Raw genomic sequence first — 22,332 nt, forward strand, 5'->3', positions numbered from 1 at the left:
TCCGATGCATTTTTGATCTTCAGCGGAATTCCGAGAACAATGGAAGAGTTCCGAAGCATTTTTAAACATCAGCGGAATTCCGAGAACATAGGAAGAGTTCCGATGCATTTTTGATCTTCAGCGGAATTCCAAGAACAATGGAAGAGTTCCGAAGCATTTTTAAACGTCAGCATAATGCCGAGAACAATGGAAGAGTTCCGACGCATTTTTAAATGTCAGCGGAATTCCGAGAACAATGGAAGCGATCTGAAGCATTTTTAAACTTCAGCGGAATTTCGAGAACAATGGAAGAGTTCCGAAGCATTTTTAAACGTCAGCGTAATTCTGAGAACAATGGAAGAGTTCCGAAGCATTTTTAATCTTCAGCGGAATTCCGAGAACAATGGAACAGTTCCGAAGCATTTTTAACTTCAGCAGATTTCCGAGAACAATGGAAGAGTTCCGAAGCATTTTTAAACTTCAGCAGAATTCCGAGAACAATGGAAGAGTTCCGAAGTATTTTTAAACGTCATCGGAATCCCGAGAACAATGGAAGAGTTCCGACGCATTTTTAATGGTCAGCGGAATTCCGAGAACAATGTAAGAGATCCGAAGCATTTTTAAACTTCAGCGGAATTTCGAGAGCAATGGAAGAGTTCCGAAGCATTTTTAAACATCTGCGGAATTCTGAGAAGAATGGAAGAGTTCCGAAGCATTTTTAACTTCAGCAGAAATCCGAGAACAATGGAAGAGTTCCGAAGTATTTTTAAACGTCAGCGGAATGCCGAGAACAATGGAAGAGTTCCGAAGCATTTTTAAACATCAGCGGAATTCCGAGAACAATGGAAGAGTTCTGAAGCATTTTTAAACTTCAGCGGAATTTCGAGAACAATGGAAGAGTTCCGAAGCATTTTTAAACTTCTGCGGAATTCCGAGAAAAATGGAAGAGATCCGAAGCATTTTTAAACTTCAGCGGAATTCCGCGAACAATGGAAGAGTTCCGAAGCAGTTTTAAACGTCAGCATTATGCCGAGAACAATGGAAGAGTTCCGACGCATTTTTAAACGTCAGCGGAATTCCGAGAACAATGGAAGAGATCTGAAGCATTTTTAAACTTCAGCGGAATTTTGAGAACAATGGAAGAGTTCCGAAGCATTTTTAAACGTCAGCGGAATTCTGAGAACAATGGAAGAGTTCCGAAGCATTTTTAATCTTCAGCGGAATTCCGAGAACAATGGAAGAGTTCCGAAGCATTTTTAAACATCAGCGGAATTCCGAGAACATAGGAAGAGTTCCAATGCATTTTTGATCTTCAGCGGAATTCCAAGAACAATGGAAGAGTTCCGAAGCATTTTTAAACGTCAGCAGAATGCCGAGAACAATGGAAGAGTTCCGACGCATTTTTAAATGTCAGCGGAATTCCGAGAACAATGGAAGCGATCTGAAGCATTTTTAAACTTCAGCGGAATTTCGAGAACAATGGAAGAGTTCCGAAGCATTTTTAAACGTCAGCGTAATTCTGAGAACAATGGAAGAGTTCCGAAGCATTTTTAATCTTCAGCGGAATTCCGAGAACAATGGAACAGTTCCGAAGCATTTTAAAACGTCAGCGGAATTCTGAGAACAATGGAGGCGTTCCGAAGCATTTTTAAACGTCAGCAGAATTCTCAGAACATTGGAAGAGTTCCGAAGCATTTTTAAACTTCAGCGGAATTCCGAGAAAAATGGAAGAGTTCCGAAGCATTTTTAAACTTCAGCGGAATTCCGAGAACAATGGAAGAGTTCCGAAGCATTTTTAAACGTCAGCGGAATTCCGAGAACAATGGAAGAGTTCCGAAGCATTTTTAAACTTCAGCGGAATTCCGAGAACAATGGAAGAGTTCCGAAGCATTTTTAAATGTCAGCGGAATGCCGAGAACAATGGAAGAGATCTGAAGCATTTTTAAACTTCAGCGGAATTTTGAGAACAATGGAAGAGTTCCGAAGCATTTTTAAACGTCAGCGGAATTCTGAGAACAATGGAAGAGTTCCAAAGCATTTTTAATCTTCAGCGGAATTCCGAGAACAATGGAACAGTTCCGAAGCATTTTTAATCTTCAGCGGAATTCCGAGAACAATGGAAGAGTTCCGAAGCATTTTTAAACATCAGCGGAATTCCGAGAACATAGGAAGAGTTCCGATGCATTTTTGATCTTCAGCGGAATTCCAAGAACAATGGAAGAGTTCCGAAGCATTTTTAAACGTCAGCAGAATGCCGAGAACAATGGAAGAGTTCCGACGCATTTTTAAATGTCAGCGGAATTCCGAGAACAATGGAAGCGATCTGAAGCATTTTTAAACTTCAGCGGAATTTCGAGAACAATGGAAGAGTTCCGAAGCATTTTTAAACGTCAGCGTAATTCTGAGAACAATGGAAGAGTTCCGAAGCATTTTTAATCTTCAGCGGAATTCCGAGAACAATGGAACAGTTCCGAAGCATTTTAAACTTCAGCAGAATTCCGAGAACAATGGAAGAGTTCCGAAGCATTTTTAAACTTCAGCAGAATTCCGAGAACAATGGAAGAGTTCCGAAGTATTTTTAAACGTCATCGGAATGCCGAGAACAATGGAAGAGTTCCGATGCATTTTTAATGGTCAGCGGAATTCCGAGAACAATGTAAGAGATCTGAAGCATTTTTAAACTTCAGCGGAATTTCGAGAGCAATGGAAGAGTTCCGAAGCATTTTTAACTTCAGCAGAATTCCGAGAACAATGGAAGAGTTCCGAAGTATTTTTAAACGTCAGCGGAATGCCGAGAACAATGGAAGAGTTCCGAAGCATTTTTAAACATCAGCGGAATTCCGAGAACAATGGAAGAGTTCTGAAGCATTTTTAAACTTCAGCGGAATTTCGAGAACAATGGAAGAGTTCCGACGCATTTTTAAACGTCAGCGGAATTCTGAGAACAATGGAGGCGTTCCGAAGCATTTTTAAACGTCAGCAGAATTCTCAGAACATTGGAAGAGTTCCGAAGCATTTTTAAACTTCAGCGGAATTCCGAGAAAAATGGAAGAGTTCCGAAGCATTTTTAAACTTCAGCGGAATTCCGAGAACAATGGAAGAGTTCCGAAGCATTTTTAAACGTCAGCGGAATTCCGAGAACAATGGAAGAGTTCCGAAGCATTTTTAAACTTCAGCGGAATTCCGAGAACAATGGAAGAGTTCCAAAGCATTTTTAAATGTCAGCGGAATGCCGAGAACAATGGAAGAGTTCCAACGCATTTTTAAACGTCAGCGGAATTCCGAGAACAATGGAAGAGATCTGAAGCATTTTTAAACTTCAGCGGAATTTTGAGAACAATGGAAGAGTTCCGAAGCATTTTTAAACGTCAGCGGAATTCTGAGAACAATGGAAGAGTTCCAAAGCATTTTTAATCTTCAGCGGAATTCCGAGAACAATGGAACAGTTCCGAAGCATTTTTAACTTCAGCAGAATTCCGAGAACAATGGAAGAGTTCCGATGCATTTTTGATCTTCAGCGGAATTCCAAGAACAATGGAAGAGTTCCGAAGCATTTTTAAACGTCAGCAGAATGCCGAGAACAATGGAAGAGTTCCGACGCATTTTTAAATGTCAGCGGAATTCCGAGAACAATGGAAGCGATCTGAAGAATTTTTAAACTTCAGCGGAATTTCGAGAACAATGGAAGAGTTCCGAAGCATTTTTAAACGTCAGCGTAATTCTGAGAACAATGGAAGAGTTCCGAAGCATTTTTAATCTTCAGCGGAATTCCGAGAACAATGGAACAGTTCCAAAGCATTTTTAACTTCAGCAGAATTCCGAGAACAATGGAAGAGTTCCGAAGCATTTTTAAACTTCAGCAGAATTCCGAGAACAATGGAAGAGTTCCGAAGTATTTTTAAACGTCATCGGAATGCCGAGAACAATGGAAGAGTTCACACGCATTTTTAATGGTCAGCGGAATTCCGAGAGCAATGTAAGAGATCTGAAGCATTTTTAAACTTCAGCGGAATTTCGAGAGCAATGGAAGAGTTCCGAAGCATTTTTAAACATCTGCGGAATTCTGAGAAGAATGGAAGAGTTCCGAAGCATTTTTAAACGTCAGCGGAATTCCGAGAACAATGGAAGAGATCTGAAGCATTTTTAAACTTCAGCGGAATTTTGAGAACAATGGAAGAGTTCCGAAGCATTTTTAAACGTCAGCGGAATTCTGAGAACAATGGAAGAGTTCCAAAGCATTTTTAATCTTCAGCGGAATTCCGAGAACAATGGAACAGTTCCGAAGCATTTTTAACTTCAGCAGAATTCCGAGAACAATGGAAGAGTTCCGAAGCATTTTTAAACTTCAGCGGAATTCCGAGAAAAATGGAAGAGTTGCGAAGCATTTTTAACTTCAGCGGAATGCCGAGAACAATGGAAGAGTTCCGACGCATTTTTAAAGGTCAGCGGAATTCCGAGAACAATGTAAGAGATCTGAAGCATTTTTAAACTTCAGCGGAATTTCGAGAGCAATGGAAGAGTTCCGAAGCATTTTTAAACATCTGCGGAATTCTGAGAACAATGGAAGAGTTCCGAAGCATTTTTAAACTTCAGCAGAATTCCGAGAACAATGGAAGAGTTCCGAAGCATTTTTAAACTTCAGCGGAATTCCGAGAAAGATGGAAGTGTTCCGAAGCATTTTTAAACTTCAGCAGAATTCCGAGAACAATGGAAGAGTTCCGAAGCATTTTTAAACTTCTGCGGAATTCCGAGAAAAATGGAAGAGTTCCGAAGCATTTTTAAACTTCAGCGGAATTCCGAGAACAATGGAAGAGTTCCGAAGCATTTTTAAACGTCAGCAGTATGCCGAGAACAATGGAAGAGTTCCGAAGCATTTTTAAACGTCAGCAGTATGCCGTGAACAATGGAAGAGTTCCGATGCATTTTTAAATGTCAGCGGAATTCCGAGAACAATGGAAGAGTTCCGAAGCATTTTTAAACGTCAGCGGATTTCTGAGAACGATGGAAGAGTTCCGAAGCATTTTTAATCTTCAGCGGAATTCCGAGAACAATGGAAGAGTTCCGAAGCATTTTTAATCTTCAGCGGAATTCCGAGAACATAGGAAGAGTTCCGATGCATTTTTGATCTTCAGCGGAATTCCAAGAACAATGGAAGAGTTCCGAAGCATTTTTAAACGTCAGCATAATGCCGAGAACAATGGAAGAGTTCCGACGCATTTTTAAATGTCAGCGGAATTCCGAGAACAATGGAAGCGATCTGAAGCATTTTTAAACTTCAGCGGAATTTCGAGAACAATGGAAGAGTTCCGAAGCATTTTTAAACGTCAGCGTAATTCTGAGAACAATGGAAGAGTTCCGAAGCATTTTTAATCTTCAGCGGAATTCCGAGAACAATGGAACAGTTCCGAAGCATTTTTAACTTCAGCAGATTTCCGAGAACAATGGAAGAGTTCCGAAGCATTTTTAAACTTCAGCAGAATTCCGAGAACAATGGAAGAGTTCCGAAGTATTTTTAAACGTCATCGGAATCCCGAGAACAATGGAAGAGTTCCGACGCATTTTTAATGGTCAGCGGAATTCCGAGAACAATGTAAGAGATCCGAAGCATTTTTAAACTTCAGCAGAATTTCGAGAGCAATGGAAGAGTTCCGAAGCATTTTTAAACATCTGCGGAATTCTGAGAAGAATGGAAGAGTTCCGAAGCATTTTTAACTTCAGCAGAAATCCGAGAACAATGGAAGAGTTCCGAAGTATTTTTAAACGTCAGCGGAATGCCGAGAACAATGGAAGAGTTCCGAAGCATTTTTAAACATCAGCGGAATTCCGAGAACAATGGAAGAGTTCTGAAGCATTTTTAAACTTCAGCGGAATTTCGAGAACAATGGAAGAGTTCCGAAGCATTTTTAAACTTCTGCGGAATTCCGAGAAAAATGGAAGAGATCCGAAGCATTTTTAAACTTCAGCGGAATTCCGAGAACAATGGAAGAGTTCCGAAGCAGTTTTAAACGTCAGCATTATGCCGAGAACAATGGAAGAGTTCCGACGCATTTTTAAACGTCAGCGGAATTCCGAGAACAATGGAAGAGATCTGAAGCATTTTTAAACTTCAGCGGAATTTTGAGAACAATGGAAGAGTTCCGAAGCATTTTTAAACGTCAGCGGAATTCTGAGAACAATGGAAGAGTTCCGAAGCATTTTTAATCTTCAGCGGAATTCCGAGAACAATGGAAGAGTTCCGAAGCATTTTTAAACATCAGCGGAATTCCGAGAACATAGGAAGAGTTCCGATGCATTTTTGATCTTCAGCGGAATTCCAAGAACAATGGAAGAGTTCCGAAGCATTTTTAAATGTCAGCAGAATGCCGAGAACAATGGAAGAGTTCCGACGCATTTTTAAATGTCAGCGGAATTCCGAGAACAATGGAAGCGATCTGAAGCATTTTTAAACTTCAGCGGAATTTCGAGAACAATGGAAGAGTTCCGAAGCATTTTTAAACGTCAGCGTAATTCTGAGAACAATGGAAGAGTTCCGAAGCATTTTTAATCTTCAGCGGAATTCCGAGAACAATGGAACAGTTCCGAAGCATTTTAAACTTCAGCAGAATTCCGAGAACAATGGAAGAGTTCCGAAGCATTTTTAAACTTCAGCAGAATTCCGAGAACAATGGAAGAGTTCCGAAGTATTTTTAAACGTCATCGGAATGCCGAGAACAATGGAAGAGTTCCGATGCATTTTTAATGGTCAGCGGAATTCCGAGAACAATGTAAGAGATCTGAAGCATTTTTAAACTTCAGCGGAATTTCGAGAGCAATGGAAGAGTTCCGAAGCATTTTTAACTTCAGCAGAATTCCGAGAACAATGGAAGAGTTCCGAAGTATTTTTAAACGTCAGCGGAATGCCGAGAACAATGGAAGAGTTCCGAAGCATTTTTAAACATCAGCGGAATTCCGAGAACAATGGAAGAGTTCTGAAGCATTTTTAAACTTCAGCGGAATTTCGAGAACAATGGAAGAGTTCCGACGCATTTTTAAACGTCAGCGGAATTCTGAGAACAATGGAGGCGTTCCGAAGCATTTTTAAACGTCAGCAGAATTCTCAGAACATTGGAAGAGTTCCGAAGCATTTTTAAACTTCAGCGGAATTCCGAGAAAAATGGAAGAGTTCCGAAGCATTTTTAAACTTCAGCGGAATTCCGAGAACAATGGAAGAGTTCCGAAGCATTTTTAAACGTCAGCGGAATTCCGAGAACAATGGAAGAGTTCCGAAGCATTTTTAAACTTCAGCGGAATTCCGAGAACAATGGAAGAGTTCCGAAGCATTTTTAAATGTCAGCGGAATGCCGAGAACAATGGAAGAGATCTGAAGCATTTTTAAACTTCAGCGGAATTTTGAGAACAATGGAAGAGTTCCGAAGCATTTTTAAACGTCAGCGGAATTCTGAGAACAATGGAAGAGTTCCAAAGCATTTTTAATCTTCAGCGGAATTCCGAGAACAATGGAACAGTTCCGAAGCATTTTTAACTTCAGCAGAATTCCGAGAACAATGGAAGAGTTCCGAAGCATTTTTAAACTTCAGCGGAATTCCGAGAAAAATGGAAGAGTTGCGAAGCATTTTTAACTTCAGCGGAATGCCGAGAACAATGGAAGAGTTCCGACGCATTTTTAATGGTCAGCGGAATTCCGAGAACAATGTAAGAGATCTGAAGCATTTTTAAACTTCAGCGGAATTTCGAGAGCAATGGAAGAGTTCCGAAGCATTTTTAAACATCTGCGGAATTCTGAGAACAATGGAAGAGTTCCGAAGCATTTTTAAACTTCAGCAGAATTCCGAGAACAATGGAAGAGTTCCGAAGCATTTTTAAACTTCAGCGGAATTCCGAGAAAGATGGAAGTGTTCCGAAGCATTTTTAAGCTTCAGCAGAATTCCGAGAACAATGGAAGAGTTCCGAAGCATTTTTAAACTTCTGCGGAATTCCGAGAAAAATGGAAGAGTTCCGAAGCATTTTTAAACTTCAGCGGAATTCCGAGAACAATGGAAGAGTTCCGAAGCATTTTTAAACGTCAGCAGTATGCCGAGAACAATGGAAGAGTTCCGAAGCATTTTTAAACGTCAGCAGTATGCCGAGAACAATGGAAGAGTTCCGATGCATTTTTAAATGTCAGCGGAATTCCGAGAACAATGGAAGAGTTCCGAAGCATTTTTAAACGTCAGCGGATTTCTGAGAACGATGGAAGAGTTCCGAAGCATTTTTAATCTTCAGCGGAATTCCGAGAACAATGGAAGAGTTCCGAAGCATTTTTAAACATCAGCGGAATTCCGAGAACATAGGAAGAGTTCCGATGCATTTTTGATCTTCAGCGGAATTCCGAGAACAATGGAAGAGTTCCGAAGCATTTTTAAACATCAGCGGAATTCCGAGAACATAGGAAGAGTTCCGATGCATTTTTGATCTTCAGCGGAATTCCAAGAACAATGGAAGAGTTCCGAAGCATTTTTAAACGTCAGCATAATGCCGAGAACAATGGAAGAGTTCCGACGCATTTTTAAATGTCAGCGGAATTCCGAGAACAATGGAAGCGATCTGAAGCATTTTTAAACTTCAGCGGAATTTCGAGAACAATGGAAGAGTTCCGAAGCATTTTTAAACGTCAGCGTAATTCTGAGAACAATGGAAGAGTTCCGAAGCATTTTTAATCTTCAGCGGAATTCCGAGAACAATGGAACAGTTCCGAAGCATTTTTAACTTCAGCAGATTTCCGAGAACAATGGAAGAGTTCCGAAGCATTTTTAAACTTCAGCAGAATTCCGAGAACAATGGAAGAGTTCCGAAGTATTTTTAAACGTCATCGGAATCCCGAGAACAATGGAAGAGTTCCGACGCATTTTTAATGGTCAGCGGAATTCCGAGAACAATGTAAGAGATCCGAAGCATTTTTAAACTTCAGCGGAATTTCGAGAGCAATGGAAGAGTTCCGAAGCATTTTTAAACATCTGCGGAATTCTGAGAAGAATGGAAGAGTTCCGAAGCATTTTTAACTTCAGCAGAAATCCGAGAACAATGGAAGAGTTCCGACGTATTTTTAAACGTCAGCGGAATGCCGAGAACAATGGAAGAGTTCCGAAGCATTTTTAAACATCAGCGGAATTCCGAGAACAATGGAAGAGTTCTGAAGCATTTTTAAACTTCAGCGGAATTTCGAGAACAATGGAAGAGTTCCGACGCATTTTTAAACGTCAGCGGAATTCTGAGAACAATGGAGGCGTTCCGAAGCATTTTTAAACGTCAGCAGAATTCTCAGAACATTGGAAGAGTTCCGAAGCATTTTTAAACTTCAGCTGAATTCCGAGAAAAATGGAAGAGTTCCGAAGCATTTTTAAACTTCAGCGGAATTCCGAGAACAATGGAAGAGTTCCGAAGCATTTTTAAACGTCAGCGGAATTCCGAGAACAATGGAAGAGTTCCGAAGCATTTTTAAACTTCAGCGGAATTCCGAGAACAATGGAAGAGTTCCAAAGCATTTTTAAATGTCAGCGGAATGCCGAGAACAATGGAAGAGTTCCAACGCATTTTTAAACGTCAGCGGAATTCCGAGAACAATGGAAGAGATCTGAAGCATTTTTAAACTTCAGCGGAATTTTGAGAACAATGGAAGAGTTCCGAAGCATTTTTAAACGTCAGCGGAATTCTGAGAACAATGGAAGAGTTCCAAAGCATTTTTAATCTTCAGCGGAATTCCGAGAACAATGGAACAGTTCCGAAGCATTTTTAACTTCAGCAGAATTCCGAGAACAATGGAAGAGTTCCGATGCATTTTTGATCTTCAGCGGAATTTCAAGAACAATGGAAGAGTTCCGAAGCATTTTTAAACGTCAGCAGAATGCCGAGAACAATGGAAGAGTTCCGACGCATTTTTAAATGTCAGCGGAATTCCGAGAACAATGGAAGCGATCTGAAGAATTTTTAAACTTCAGCGGAATTTCGAGAACAATGGAAGAGTTCCGAAGCATTTTTAAACGTCAGCGTAATTCTGAGAACAATGGAAGAGTTCCGAAGCATTTTTAATCTTCAGCGGAATTCCGAGAACAATGGAACAGTTCCAAAGCATTTTTAACTTCAGCAGAATTCCGAGAACAATGGAAGAGTTCCGAAGCATTTTTAAACTTCAGCAGAATTCCGAGAACAATGGAAGAGTTCCGAAGTATTTTTAAACGTCATCGGAATGCCGAGAACAATGGAAGAGTTCACACGCATTTTTAATGGTCAGCGGAATTCCGAGAACAATGTAAGAGATCTGAAGCATTTTTAAACTTCAGCGGAATTTCGAGAGCAATGGAAGAGTTCCGAAGCATTTTTAAACATCTGCGGAATTCTGAGAAGAATGGAAGAGTTCCGAAGCATTTTTAAACGTCAGCGGAATTCCGAGAACAATGGAAGAGATCTGAAGCATTTTTAAACTTCAGCGGAATTTTGAGAACAATGGAAGAGTTCCGAAGCATTTTTAAACGTCAGCGGAATTCTGAGAACAATGGAAGAGTTCCAAAGCATTTTTAATCTTCAGCGGAATTCCGAGAACAATGGAACAGTTCCGAAGCATTTTTAACTTCAGCAGAATTCCGAGAACAATGGAAGAGTTCCGAAGCATTTTTAAACTTCAGCGGAATTCCGAGAAAAATGGAAGAGTTGCGAAGCATTTTTAACTTCAGCGGAATGCCGAGAACAATGGAAGAGTTCCGACGCATTTTTAAAGGTCAGCGGAATTCCGAGAACAATGTAAGAGATCTGAAGCATTTTTAAACTTCAGCGGAATTTCGAGAGCAATGGAAGAGTTCCGAAGCATTTTTAAACATCTGCGGAATTCTGAGAACAATGGAAGAGTTCCGAAGCATTTTTAATCTTCAGCGGAATTCCGAGAACAATGGAACAGTTCCAAAGCATTTTTAACTTCAGCAGAATTCCGAGAACAATGGAAGAGTTCCGAAGCATTTTTAAACTTCAGCAGAATTCCGAGAACAATGGAAGAGTTCCGAAGTATTTTTAAACGTCATCGGAATGCCGAGAACAATGGAAGAGTTCACACGCATTTTTAATGGTCAGCGGAATTCCGAGAACAATGTAAGAGATCTGAAGCATTTTTAAACTTCAGCGGAATTTCGAGAGCAATGGAAGAGTTCCGAAGCATTTTTAAACATCTGCGGAATTCTGAGAAGAATGGAAGAGTTCCGAAGCATTTTTAAACGTCAGCGGAATTCCGAGAACAATGGAAGAGATCTGAAGCATTTTTAAACTTCAGCGGAATTTTGAGAACAATGGAAGAGTTCCGAAGCATTTTTAAACGTCAGCGGAATTCTGAGAACAATGGAAGAGTTCCAAAGCATTTTTAATCTTCAGCGGAATTCCGAGAACAATGGAACAGTTCCGAAGCATTTTTAACTTCAGCAGAATTCCGAGAACAATGGAAGAGTTCCGAAGCATTTTTAAACTTCAGCGGAATTCCGAGAAAAATGGAAGAGTTGCGAAGCATTTTTAACTTCAGCGGAATGCCGAGAACAATGGAAGAGTTCCGACTCATTTTTAAAGGTCAGCGGAATTCCGAGAACAATGTAAGAGATCTGAAGCATTTTTAAACTTCAGCGGAATTTCGAGAGCAATGGAAGAGTTCCGAAGCATTTTTAAACATCTGCGGAATTCTGAGAACAATGGAAGAGTTCCGAAGCATTTTTAAACTTCAGCAGAATTCCGAGAACAATGGAAGAGTTCCGAAGCATTTTTAAACTTCAGCGGAATTCCGAGAAAGATGGAAGTGTTCCGAAGCATTTTTAAACTTCAGCAGAATTCCGAGAACAATGGAAGAGTTCCGAAGCATTTTTAAACTTCTGCGGAATTCCGAGAAAAATGGAAGAGATCCGAAGCATTTTTAAACTTCAGCGGAATTCCGAGAACAATGGAAGAGTTCCGAAGCAGTTTTAAACGTCAGCATTATGCCGAGAACAATGGAAGAGTTCCGACGCATTTTTAAACGTCAGCGGAATTCCGAGAACAATGGAAGAGATCTGAAGCATTTTTAAACTTCAGCGGAATTTTGAGAACAATGGAAGAGTTCCGAAGCATTTTTAAACGTCAGCGGAATTCTGAGAACAATGGAAGAGTTCCGAAGCATTTTTAATCTTCAGCGGAATTCCGAGAACAATGGAAGAGTTCCGAAGCATTTTTAAACATCAGCGGAATTCCGAGAACATAGGAAGAGTTCCGATGCATTTTTGATCTTCAGCGGAATTTCGAGAACAATGGAAGAGTTCCGAAGCATTTTTAAACGTCAGCGTAATTCTGAGAACAATGGAAGAGTTCCGAAGCATTTTTAATCTTCAGCGGAATTCCGAGAACAATGGAACAGTTCCGAAGCATTTTAAACTTCAGCAGAATTCCGAGAACAATGGAAGAGTTCCGAAGCATTTTTAAACTTCAGCAGAATTCCGAGAACAATGGAAGAGTTCCGAAGTATTTTTAAACGTCATCGGAATGCCGAGAACAATGGAAGAGTTCCGATGCATTTTTAATGGTCAGCGGAATTCCGAGAACAATGTAAGAGATCTGAAGCATTTTTAAACTTCAGCGGAATTTCGAGAGCAATGGAAGAGTTCCGAAGCATTTTTAACTTCAGCAGAATTCCGAGAACAATGGAAGAGTTCCGAAGTATTTTTAAACGTCAGCGGAATGCCGAGAACAATGGAAGAGTTCCGAAGCATTTTTAAACATCAGCGGAATTCCGAGAACAATGGAAGAGTTCTGAAGCATTTTTAAACTTCAGCGGAATTTCGAGAACAATGGAAGAGTTCCGACGCATTTTTAAACGTCAGCGGAATTCTGAGAACAATGGAGGCGTTCCGAAGCATTTTTAAACGTCAGCAGAATTCTCAGAACATTGGAAGAGTTCCGAAGCATTTTTAAACTTCAGCGGAATTCCGAGAAAAATGGAAGAGTTCCGAAGCATTTTTAAACTTCAGCGGAATTCCGAGAACAATGGAAGAGTTCCGAAGCATTTTTAAACGTCAGCGGAATTCCGAGAACAATGGAAGAGTTCCGAAGCATTTTTAAACTTCAGCGGAATTCCGAGAACAATGGAAGAGTTCCGAAGCATTTTTAAATGTCAGCGGAATGCCGAGAACAATGGAAGAGATCTGAAGCATTTTTAAACTTCAGCGGAATTTTGAGAACAATGGAAGAGTTCCGAAGCATTTTTAAACGTCAGCGGAATTCTGAGAACAATGGAAGAGTTCCAAAGCATTTTTAATCTTCAGCGGAATTCCGAGAACAATGGAACAGTTCCGAAGCATTTTTAACTTCAGCAGAATTCTGAGAACAATGGAAGAGTTCCGAAGCATTTTTAAACTTCAGCGGAATTCCGAGAAAAATGGAAGAGTTGCGAAGCATTTTTAACTTCAGCGGAATGCCGAGAACAATGGAAGAGTTCCGACGCATTTTTAATGGTCAGCGGAATTCCGAGAACAATGTAAGAGATCTGAAGCATTTTTAAACTTCAGCGGAATTTCGAGAGCAATGGAAGAGTTCCGAAGCATTTTTAAACATCTGCGGAATTCTGAGAACAATGGAAGAGTTCCGAAGCATTTTTAAACTTCAGCAGAATTCCGAGAACAATGGAAGAGTTCCGAAGCATTTTTAAACTTCAGCGGAATTCCGAGAAAGATGGAAGTGTTCCGAAGCATTTTTAAGCTTCAGCAGAATTCCGAGAACAATGGAAGAGTTCCGAAGCATTTTTAAACTTCTGCGGAATTCCGAGAAAAATGGAAGAGTTCCGAAGCATTTTTAAACTTCAGCGGAATTCCGAGAACAATGGAAGAGTTCCGAAGCATTTTTAAACGTCAGCAGTATGCCGAGAACAATGGAAGAGTTCCGAAGCATTTTTAAACGTCAGCAGTATGCCGAGAACAATGGAAGAGTTCCGATGCATTTTTAAATGTCAGCGGAATTCCGAGAACAATGGAAGAGTTCCGAAGCATTTTTAAACGTCAGCGGATTTCTGAGAACGATGGAAGAGTTCCGAAGCATTTTTAATCTTCAGCGGAATTCCGAGAACAATGGAAGAGTTCCGAAGCATTTTTAAACATCAGCGGAATTCCGAGAACATAGGAAGAGTTCCGATGCATTTTTGATCTTCAGCGGAATTCCGAGAACAATGGAAGAGTTCCGAAGCATTTTTAAACGTCAGCAGAATGCCGAGAACAATGGAAGAGTTCCGACGCATTTTTAATGGTCAGCGGAATTCCGAGAACAATGTAAGAGATCTGAAGCATTTTTAAACTTCAGTGGAATTTCGAGAGCAATGGAAGAGTTCCGAAGCATTTTTAAACATCTGCGGAATTCTGAGAATGGAAGTTCCGAAGCATTTTTAACTTCAGCAGAATTCCGAGAAAAATGGAAGAGTTCCGAAGTATTTTTAAACGTCAGCGGAATGCCGAGAACAATGGAAGAGTTCCGAAGCATGTTTAAACATCAGCGGAATTCCGAGAACAATGGAAGAGTTCTGAAGCATTTTTAAACTTCAGCGGAATTTCGAGAACAATGGAAGAGTTCCGACGCATTTTTAAACATCAGCGGAATTCTGAGAACAATGGAGGCGTTCCAAAGCATTTTTAAACGTCAGCAGAATTCTCAGAACATTGGAAGAGTTCCGAAGCATTTTTAAACTTCAGCGGAATTCCGAGAAAAATGGAAGAGTTCCGAAGCATTTTTAAACTTCTGCAGAATTCCGAGAACAATGGAAGAGTTCCGAAGCATTTTTAAACGTCAGCGGAATTCCGAGAACAATGGAAGAGTTCCGAAGCATTTTTAAACTTCAGCGGAATTCCGAGAACAATGGAAGAGTTCCGAAGCATTTTTAAATGTCAGCGGAATGCCGAGAACAATGGAAGAGTTCCGACGCATTTTTAAACGTCAGCGGAATTCCGAGAACAATGGAAGAGATCTGAAGCATTTTTAAACTTCAGCGGAATTTTGAGAACAATGGAAGAGTTCCGAAACATTTTTAAACGTCAGCGGAATTCTGAGAACAATGGAAGAGTTCCAAAGCATTTTTAATCTTCAGCGGAATTCCGAGAACAATGGAACAGTTCCGAAGCATTTTTAACTTCAGCAGAATTCCGAGAACAATGGAAGAGTTCCGAAGCATTTTTAAACTTCAGCGGAATTCCGAGAAAAATGGAAGAGTTGCGAAGCATTTTTAATTTCAGCGGAATGCCGAGAACAATGGAAGAGTTCCGACGCATTTTTAAAGGTCAGCGGAATTCCGAGAACAATGTAAGAGATCTGAAGCATTTTTAAACTTCAGCGGAATTTCGAGAGCAATGGAAGAGTTCCGAAGCATTTTTAAACATCTGCGGAATTCTGAGAACAATGGAAGAGTTCCGAAGCATTTTTAAACTTCAGCAGAATTCCGAGAACAATGGAAGAGTTCCGAAGCATTTTTAAACTTCAGCGGAATTCCGAGAAAGATGGAAGTGTTCCGAAGCATTTTTAAACTTCAGCAGAATTCCGAGAACAATGGAAGAGTTCCGAAGCATTTTTAAACTTCTGCGGAATTCCGAGAAAAATGGAAGAGTTCCGAAGCATTTTTAAACTTCAGCGGAATTCCGAGAACAATGTAAGAGTTCCGAAGCATTTTTAAACGTCAGCAGTATGCCGAGAACAATGGAAGAGTTCCAACGCATTTTTAAACGTCAGCGGAATTCCGAGAACAATGGAAGAGATCTGAAGCATTTTTAAACTTCAGCGGAATTTTGAGAACAATGGAAGAGTTCCGAAGCATTTTTAAACATCAGCGGAATACGGAGAACAATGGAAGAGTTCCGAAGCATTTTTAATCTTCAGCGGAATTCCGAGAACAATGGAAGAGTTCCGAAGCATTTTTAAACATCAGCGGAATTCCGAGAACATAGGAAGAGTTCCGATGCATTTTTGATCTTCAGCGGAATTCCGAGAACAATGGAAGAGTTCCGAAGCATTTTTAAACGTCAGCAGAATGCCGAGAACAATGGAAGAGTTCCGACGCATTTTTAAATGTCAGCGGAATTCCGAGAACAATGGAAGCGATCTGAAGCATTTTTAAACTTCAGCGGAATTTCGAGAACAATGGAAGAGTTCCGAAGCATTTTTAAACGTCAGCGTAATTCTGAGTACAATGGAAGAGTTCCGAAGCATTTTTAATCTTCAGCGGAATTCCGAGAACAATGGAACAGTTCCGAAGCATTTTTAACTTCAGCAGAATTCCGAGAACAATGGAAGAGTTCCGAAGCATTTTTAAACTTCAGCAGCATTCCGAGAACAATGGAAGAGTTCCGAAGTATTTTTAAACGTCATCGGAATGCCGAGAACAATGGAAGAGTTCCGACGCATTTTTAATGGTCAGCGGAATTCTGAGAACAATGTAAGAGATCTGAAGCATTTTTAAACTTCAGCGGAATTTCGAGAGCAATGGAAGAGTTCCGAAGCATTTTTAAACATCTGCGGAATTCTGAGAAGAATGGAAGAGTTCCGAAGCATTTTTAACTTCAGCAGAATTCCGAGAACAATGGAAGAGTTCCGAAGTATTTTTAAACGTCAGCGGAATGCCGAGAACAATGGAAGAGTTCCGAAGCATTTTTAAACATCAGCGGAATTCCGAGAACAATGGAAGAGTTCTGAAGCATTTTTAAACTTCAGCGGAATTTCGAGAACAATGGAAGAGTTCCGACGCATTTTTAAACGTCAGCGGAATTCTGAGAACAATGGAGGCGTTCCAAAGCATTTTTAAACGTCAGCAGAATTCTCAGAACATTGGAAGAGTTCCGAAGCATTTTTAAACTTCAGCGGAATTCCGAGAAAAATGGAAGAGTTCCGAAGCATTTTTAAACTTCTGCGGAATTCCGAGAACAATGGAAGAGTTCCGAAGCATTTTTAAACGTCAGCGGAATTCCGAGAACAATGGAAGAGTTCCGAAGCATTTTTAAACTTCAGCGGAATTCCGAGAACAATGGAAGAGTTCTGAAGCATTTTTAAATGTCAGCGGAATGCCGAGAACAATGGAAGAGTTCCGACGCATTTTTAAACGTCAGCGGAGTTCCGAGAACAATGGAAGAGATCTGAAGCATTTTTAAACTTCAGCGGAATTTTGAGAACAATGGAAGAGTTCCGAAGCATTTTTAAACGTCAGCGGAATTCTGAGAACAATGGAAGAGTTCCAAAGCATTTTTAATCTTCAGCGGAATTCCGAGAACAATGGAACAGTTCCGAAGCATTTTTAACTTCAGCAGAATTCCGAGAACAATGGAAGAGTTCCGAAGCATTTTAAACTTCAGCGGAATTCCGAGAAAAATGGAAGAGTTGCGAAGCATTTTTAATTTCAGCGGAATGCCGAGAACAATGGAAGAGTTCCGACGCATTTTTAAAGGTCAGCGGAATTCCGAGAACAATGTAAGAGATCTGAAGCATTTTTAAACTTCAGCGGAATTTCGAGAGCAATGGAAGAGTTCCGAAGCATTTTCAAACATCTTCGGAATTCTGAGAACAATGGAAGAGTTCCGAAGCATTTTTAAACTTCAGCAGAATTCCGAGAACAATGGAAGAGTTCCGAAGCATTTTTAAACTTCAGCGGAATTCCGAGAAAGATGGAAGTGTTCCGAAGCATTTTTAAACTTCAGCAGAATTCCGAAAACAATGGAAGAGTTCCGAAGCATTTTTAAACTTCTGCGGAATTCCGAGAAAAATGGAAGAGTTCCGAAGCATTTTTAAACTTCAGCGGAATTCCGAGAACAATGGAAGAGTTCCGAAGCATTTTTAAACGTCAGCAGTATGCCGAGAACAATGGAAGAGTTCCGACGCATTTTTAAACGTCAGCGGAATTCCGAGAACAATGGAAGAGATCTGAAGCATTTTTAAACTTCAGCGGAATTTTGAGAACAATGGAAGAGTTCCGAAGCATTTTTAAACGTCAGCGGAATTCTGAGAACAATGGAAGAGTTCCGACGCATTTTTAAACGTCAGCGGAATTCTGAGAACAATGGAGGCGTTCCGAAGCATTTTTAAACGTCAGCAGAATTCTCAGAACATTGGAAGAGTTCCGAAGCATTTTTAAACTTCAGCGGAATTCCGAGAAAAATGGAAGAGTTCCGAAACATTTTTAAACTTCAGCGGAATTCCGAGAACAATGGAAGAGTTCCGAAGCATTTTTAAACGTCAGCGGAATTCCGAGAACAATGGAAGAGTTCCGAAGCATTTTTAAACTTCAGCGGAATTCCGAGAACAATGGAAGAGTTCCGAAGCATTTTTAAATGTCAGCGGAATGCCGAGAACAATGGAAGAGATCTGAAGCATTTTTAAACTTCAGCGGAATTTTGAGAACAATGAAAGAGTTCCGAAGCATTTTTAAACTTCAGCGGAATTCCGAGAAAAATGGAAGAGTTGCGAAGCATTTTTAACTTCAGCGGAATGCCGAGAACAATGGAAGAGTTCCGACGCATTTTTAAAGGTCAGCGGAATTCCGAGTACAATGTAAGAGATCTGAAGCATTTTTAAACTTCAGCGGAATTTCGAGAGCAATGGAAGAGTTCCGAAGCATTTTTAAACATCTGCGGAATTCTGAGAACAATGGAAGAGTTCCGAAGCATTTTTAAACTTCAGCAGAATTCCGAGAACAATGGAAGAGTTCCGAAGCATTTTTAAACTTCAGCGGAATTCCGAGAAAGATGGAAGTGTTCCGAAGCATTTTTAAACTTCAGCGGAATTCCGAGAACAATGGAAGAGTTCCGACGCATTTTTAAACGTCAGCGGAATTCCGAGAACAATGGAAGAGATCTGAAGCATTTTTAAACTTCAGCGGAATTTTGAGAACAATGGAAGAGTTCCGAAGCATTTTTAAATGTCAGCGGAATTCTGAGAACGATGGAAGAGTTCCGAAGCATTTTTAATCTTCAGCGGAATTCCGAGAACAATGGAAGAGTTCCGAAGCATTTTTAAACATCAGCGGAATTCCGAGAACATAGGAAGAGTTCCGATGCATTTTTGATCTTCAGCGGAATTCCGAGAACATTGGAAGAGTTCCGAAGCATTTTTAAACGTCAGCAGAATGCCGAGAACAATGGAAGAGTTCCGACGCATTTTTAAATGTCAGCGGAATTCCGAGAACAATGGAAGAGTTCCGAAGCATTTTTAATCTTCAGCGGAATTCCGAGAACAATGGAACAGTTCCGAAGCATTTTTAACTTCAGCAGAATTCCGAGAACAATGGAAGAGTTCCGAAGCATTTTTAAACTTCAGCAGAATTCCGAGAACAATGGAAGAGTTCCGAAGTATTTTTAAACGTCATCGGAATGCCGAGAACAATGGAAGAGTTCCGACGCATTTTTAATGGTCAGCGGAATTCCGAGAACAATGTAAGAGATCTGAAGCATTTTTAAACTTCAGCGGAATTTCGAGAGCAATGGAAGAGTTCCGAAGCATTTTTAAACATCTGCGGAATTCTGAGAAGAATGGAAGAGTTCCGAAGCATTTTTAACTTCAGCAGAATTCCGAGAAAAATGGAAGAGTTCCGAAGTATTTTTAAACGTCAGCGGAATGCCGAGAACAATGGAAGAGTTCCGAAGCATTTTTAAACATCAGCGGAATTCCGAGAACAATGGAAGAGTTCTGAAGCATTTTTAAACTTCAGCGGAATTTCGAGAACAATGGAAGAGTTCCGACGCATTTTTAAACGTCAGCGGAATTCTGAGAACAATGGAGGCGTTCCAAAGCATTTTTAAACGTCAGCAGAATTCTCAGAACATTGGAAGAGTTCCGAAGCATTTTTAAACTTCAGCGGAATTCCGAGAAAAATGGAAGAGTTCCGAAGCATTTTTAAACTTCTGCGGAATTCCGAGAACAATGGAAGAGTTCCGAAGCATTTTTAAACGTCAGCGGAATTCCGAGAACAATGGAAGAGTTCCGAAGCATTTTTAAACTTCAGCGGAATTCCGAGAACAATGGAAGAGTTCCGAAGCATTTTTAAATGTCAGCGGAATGCCGAGAACAATGGAAGAGTTCCGACGCATTTTTAAACGTCAGCGGAATTCCGAGAACAATGGAAGAGATCTGAAGCATTTTTAAACTTCAGCGGAATTTTGAGAACAATGGAAGAGTTCCGAAGCATTTTTAAACGTCAGCGGAATTCTGAGAACAATGGAAGAGTTCCAAAGCATTTTTAATCTTCAGCGGAATTCCGAGAACAATGGAACAGTTCCGAAGCATTTTTAATCTTCAGCGGAATTCCGAGAACAATGGAACAGTTCCGAAGCATTTTTAACTTCAGCAGAATTCCGAGAACAATGGAAGAGTTCCGAAGCATTTTTAAACTTCAGCAGAATTCCGAGAACAATGGAAGAGTTCCGAAGTATTTTTAAACGTCATCGGAATGCCGAGAACAATGGAAGAGTTCCGACGCATTTTTAATGGTCAGCGGAATTCCGAGAACAATGTAAGAGATCTGAAGCATTTTTAAACTTCAGCGGAATTTCGAGAGCAATGGAAGAGTTCCGAAGCATTTTTAAACATCTGCGGAATTCTGAGAAGAATGGAAGAGTTCCGAAGCATTTTTAACTTCAGCAGAATTCCGAGAAAAATGGAAGAGTTCCGAAGTATTTTTAAACGTCAGCGGAATGCCGAGAACAATGGAAGAGTTCCGAAGCATTTTTAAACATCAGCGGAATTCCGAGTACAATGGAAGAGTTCTGAAGCATTTTTAAACTTCAGCGGAATTTCGAGAACAATGGAAGAGTTCCGACGCATTTTTAAACGTCAGCGGAATTCTGAGAACAATGGAGGCGTTCCAAAGCATTTTTAAACGTCAGCAGAATTCTCAGAACATTGGAAGAGTTCCGAAGCATTTTCAAACATCTTCGGAATTCTGAGAACAATGGAAGAGTTCCGAAGCATTTTTAAACTTCAGCAGAATTCCGAGAACAATGGAAGAGTTCCGAAGCATTTTTAAACTTCAGCGGAATTCCGAGAAAGATGGAAGTGTTCCGAAGCATTTTTAAACTTCAGCAGAATTCCGAAAACAATGGAAGAGTTCCGAAGCATTTTTAAACTTCTGCGGAATTCCGAGAAAAATGGAAGAGTTCCGAAGCATTTTTAAACTTCAGCGGAATTCCGAGAACAATGGAAGAGTTCCGAAGCATTTTTAAACGTCAGCAGTATGCCGAGAACAATGGAAGAGTTCCGACGCATTTTTAAACGTCAGCGGAATTCCGAGAACAATGGAAGAGATCTGAAGCATTTTTAAACTTCAGCGGAATTTTGAGAACAATGGAAGAGTTCCGAAGCATTTTTAAACGTCAGCGGAATTCTGAGAACAATGGAAGAGTTCCGACGCATTTTTAAACGTCAACGGAATTCTGAGAACAATGGAGGCGTTCCGAAGCATTTTTAAACGTCAGCAGAATTCTCAGAACATTGGAAGAGTTCCGAAGCATTTTTAAACTTCAGCGGAATTCCGAGAAAAATGGAAGAGTTCCGAAGCATTTTTAAACTTCAGCGGAATTCCGAGAACAATGGAAGAGTTCCGAAGCATTTTTAAACGTCAGCGGAATTCCGAGAACAATGGAAGAGTTCCGAAGCATTTTTAAACTTCAGCGGAATTCCGAGAACAATGGAAGAGTTCCGAAGCATTTTTAAATGTCAGCGGAATGCCGAGAACAATGGAAGAGATCTGAAGCATTTTTAAACTTCAGCGGAATTTTGAGAACAATGAAAGAGTTCCGAAGCATTTTTAAACTTCAGCGGAATTCCGAGAAAAATGGAAGAGTTGCGAAGCATTTTTAACTTCAGCGGAATGCCGAGAACAATGGAAGAGTTCCGACGCATTTTTAAAGGTCAGCGGAATTCCGAGTACAATGTAAGAGATCTGAAGCATTTTTAAACTTCAGCGGAATTTCGAGAGCAATGGAAGAGTTCCGAAGCATTTTTAAACATCTGCGGAATTCTGAGAACAATGGAAGAGTTCCGAAGCATTTTTAAACTTCAGCAGAATTCCGAGAACAATGGAAAAGTTCCGAAGCATTTTTAAACTTCAGCGGAATTCCGAGAAAGATGGAAGTGTTCCGAAGCATTTTTAAACTTCAGCGGAATTCCGAGAACAATGGAAGAGTTCCGACGCATTTTTAAACGTCAGCGGAATTCCGAGAACAATGGAAGAGATCTGAAGCATTTTTAAACTTCAGCGGAATTTTGAGAACAATGGAAGAGTTCCGAAGCATTTTTAAATGTCAGCGGAATTCTGAGAACGATGGAAGAGTTCCGAAGCATTTTTAATCTTCAGCGGAATTCCGA

This window comes from Phyllobates terribilis, unplaced genomic scaffold (genome assembly GCF_046119375.1).
Source record: "Phyllobates terribilis strain yellow unplaced genomic scaffold, ASM4611937v1 Scaffold_2__4_contigs__length_985480577, whole genome shotgun sequence".
NCBI lineage: Eukaryota > Metazoa > Chordata > Amphibia > Anura > Dendrobatidae > Phyllobates > Phyllobates terribilis.